This window comes from Amborella trichopoda, chromosome 9, assembly GCF_054954075.1.
Source record: "Amborella trichopoda isolate Santa Cruz 75 chromosome 9, AtrichopodaSantaCruz75HAP2 v2.0, whole genome shotgun sequence".
Taxonomy (NCBI): domain Eukaryota; kingdom Viridiplantae; phylum Streptophyta; class Magnoliopsida; order Amborellales; family Amborellaceae; genus Amborella; species Amborella trichopoda.
In genome coordinates, this window is record NC_142344.1 from 17,199,116 (window position 1) to 17,203,091 (window position 3,976).

The following is a 3,976-nucleotide window of genomic DNA, read 5'->3' on the forward strand; positions in this document are numbered from 1 at the left end:
ACTTGAAATTTAGAGCGTATGTACATCAAAAATAGATGAATCTTCAAAAAATATCAAAACAAATATTTTACATGAAATAAATTAACTAAAATACCCCCAAAAAGTTTCGGGGGTATTTTGATCACTTTTTTTTTGTTTCGAATTATTCTTTTTATATTTCTATTAAGTTCAACTTGATGAGAAGAACACACGCTTAAAATTTCAAATGATTTTGATTTGTATAAAAAAATTAAAATTCAAATACTACCGGTTATTTGTGATCGTCAGATCGGTCCAAATTCAATCTGGACCGTTGGGTTCAGTTTTTCCAATGAACTAGTGGGCTAACCTATGTGCAAAATACTACTTTTCTAGTTCCCAAAAACCAGTAGAAGAAAAGAAAGCACCAGGAAAAAAGGGAAACGACCTGGCGGCCATTCATTTATAAAGGGAGGAAACAAATATTCAAGGCGGGATCATGGCCAACAAAATGCCAGTTCCTTTGATAAGCATGTTGGACTCCATCCGCAGAGGAATGGAAAAGAATGAAAAAATAAAAGACTGAAAACAAATTCTAAAGACCTGCACTCATGCCAAAAGCAAAGCGTTCAACATAACTTTCTCTTCCTAAGACCTCCATAATTGATTGAAGTTGATGGGAGCAACGGATGGTGGGGAGCCGTTGCACATGCTGTCCGCCACCCCTTTTGCAAGTGTCTGCGTTGGGTGGTAGGCGTCCCAATAATAGTAGTCTGTGCGCTTCACAAACAAATCGGTTTTCGGGGAGCAAGGTCTCTCGCCATTCAATTTGCCCGATCCGCAGCAAGCAGTGTCCATTTCGGCGAACCCTAGGACACGGAAAAAATCGGCACAATCAATCTTTATAAGGATTGTATATCATCAGACAATTTTTGTCTTTTTTTACATGGAGGTCACAATTATTGTTGGCCTAAATTAGATGGTTTGGGGCATGTCACAAAGTTTGAATTTTATTTTTTTTTAATTTTATGTCTAGTCAGTTACTCACTCATAAGTACTTGGTCTGAAATCTAATGGATAATAGTGATTGTGATCTCCTTCTCATAAAAATAAATAGTCTTTTTCTTATACTTTTACCATTTTTATATTGCAACATCAAACGCACCCATCAATCCTCCATTACCATTTTTAAAAATGCTTGTGCGTGTGCACTGTCCATAGGACCCCAGGTGTTGTAGATGTAACCCCCTCCATCAAGCAACTAACCTCGAAAATGGAAATTTTATATACCATTTACAGGTGCCTAAAATAAATAAAATCCTAAAATCGAACATAGATTATCCAATGAAGGGGTGATCAAATCAAAGTGTTCAGGAAGTTAAAATAAAAAATGTTTGTTTCTTTTATGAAAATACTCATCCGGTGATTCTAAAAGAGTATCTACACTGTTAGCCATTGATAGAAGGGAAAGGTTTCTATACTTTCCCTACAACATAGAAGATCTATGCTTCTCCTACCATCCAGCCCTCCAATTTTGATCAAGAGAGCCACTCACCGTTTGATCTTAGATCCAACGTCTCAAATTATTTTATTTTTAATTTTTTTTTATACAAATTGCATGAATATAAAATTTGGTATGTGCCATCTTCTTATTGGGGAGCCCCAATAAAATATATTAAAAATAATTTTTCGATAAAATATAATAACCAAAATACCCCTTGAAAATTTCAGGGGTATTTTGGTCATTTTATTTTATTGAAAATATCTGTTTTGTATTTTTCGCTAGTACGAGTTTAATAGAATATTGGACGTCCAAAATTTGGTATCAAAATAGTTTATAGAAAAAATTTTAAAATAAAATAGTGTAGAGACGTGACATTGTGATTAGGGCAATCTTAGCTGTCCATTCAAAATGGACGGTCGGATAAGGGGAAGTATATAAGTTTTATGCTGTAGAGGAAGCATAGAAAGCTTGCCCTTAATAGAATACTCGGGCTCACTACCATTCTAAGGCGAGTTTAATGTACAAACTCAAGTACATAGAAAACTCTAAAAAATATTTTATACATTTCATTACTAAATCATTAATAAATGTTTATAAGAAAATTTTGTGTTTTCTATGATTATTTATGGATTTTTTATTATATGCTCTATTTTTCTTTATTTCAATTTTTCTGAATAAATCAAATTTTCACATTCATCTTTTATATACTTCTTTCCATCTGTTGTAGACTGTTAATATTTTATAACTTCTTTTGACTTCATTAATGTTTTAATTCTGAGTCATCTTTGTATCTTATTTTACAAATTTTGAGCCATTTTTGGGTTCATAATGGACTCGTGTGAGTTCACTCAGATTGACGCACCCAAGTTACCGCACTTAGACATGGGGCAAATCCGGAGCCCAAACCATTACGTTGTTTTCGGATGCATCACATGAGTCTCTGCACCGAGCAAACCCTAGAAGCGCAAGCTTCTAAGACCTATATACTGTAACTAGTCTATATGATTTGGATGTATTTGGTAAAGATTGGTGAGGGTTTTTTTGCCATAATCACTAGTTTTATATTTTCGGTATTTTTGTATTTTTAAAAGTACCCAAACTGTAAATCTTTTTTTAAAAAAACATCCATTTTCCTGTACATTTTTAAGCTTGTTTTAACTTTTTTACTACGCAATTTACTTTTGCTACATGTTTATTGTTCTTTTTTTCATTTTTTTTTTTTTCTAAGTTTTGTTTTCTCAATGCGGACTCGACCGAGTTACTCAGCTCGGCCAAAGGCCGAGTACATTGCAAGAGTCGATTTTCTGTACCCTATCCAAGACATTGTGGCAGGTGCCTGAAACCTCCAAACTGGTATTGTGTATTTGGTATGTCAAAGGGAAATGGGCAGAACAATGCTATCTATGCTTACCAACTGGGGGCAGGTGAATTCCATCGAAACACGAGTACGTCATTTCCCCCAGCTCTGAGGAAAGATCTTGCATCACATTTGTCATGACAACTTTGAACCTGCGGGCCACGTCGTTCGGTTCCTCCATGCAGCCCCCAGTATCGTTCTGCCACCTCTGCGACGGGATACACCCAGTATTTGACATACCCATTATCCCAAACTTTCTCGGACCGCCGCTGTAAAGTTTTTGAAAATTCACTCCAATTAGTCAGATTAGCGCAGAACAAAAAACAAGAAGAAGATGAAGATGATGATGATGATGATTATTTTGTTCACCTGTAAATGTGCCTTGTAGATTGAGGTAATAGTCGCGACCATCTCGTCCTTTTGGCTGGGGTCAAGGGATTTGAGGGATTAAGATTTTGCATGATGTCATTGCCTCCGGTGCTATGAAGAAGAGGGAGTTAGCGAACATTACTTGGGCCAGATTTTCACCCACTCTGATGGCGAAGTTATTGTAGATTGTGGTGAACTGGGAGATCTGTTCGCCTAGGGTTGTGGGGGTAGCATCTCCACACCTAGTTACCACATCGTGGTATAAATTCCTATTGCTGACACTTTCAATTAACACCTTCAAAAATATAACTTCTTATTCTATTGAAATAACGGATAGCGGTGTCATGAGATCTTAGAATATGTTTTCCTTACAAATAATATAAGAAGGGGCCTTACATTATAAGACTGATTACTTTTTACTGTAAGACTGATTACAAATAATATAAGAAGGTAATTGTCATCCTTAGTCATCATATGTCAGATCTAGTGCTTGGAGGTGTGCAGTAATATTCAAGACAAGCTATATCAGTGGCACACAGTTTGCCACCTAATTTCATATCTAATAATTAAATATAATTGTGACCTTTTTATACCAAAAGTTAATTGTCTTCATTTATATGTTTCTTTTAAAAGATTGCATAAAAGTCTTATTGAATGGTGCATACAAAGATGATGCCGGTCTCGTTTAGAATGCCCGCTCCTCCTGAAGCGAAATTGACACCACTGAAGATACGCATGGGAAAGTCACGTCGTGCGAGGGATAGAAAAGCTGGTGGGCTCCTCTTCCA

The 3,976-nt window shown here is 35.9% G+C and overlaps 1 non-coding gene across 1 annotated transcript; it reads right to left on the minus strand.

Moving 5' to 3' along the window:
* Positions 1 to 393: 393 nt before the first annotated feature.
* On the minus strand, positions 394 to 3,364 carry LOC110008569 (uncharacterized). The gene is made up of 3 exons (XR_016041779.1): positions 3,189 to 3,364; positions 2,874 to 3,088; positions 394 to 827 (listed from the first exon to the last, which is right to left on the minus strand). It is a non-coding gene; the product is annotated as an uncharacterized LOC110008569 (transcript).
* Between the last annotated feature and the right edge of the window lie 612 nt (positions 3,365 to 3,976).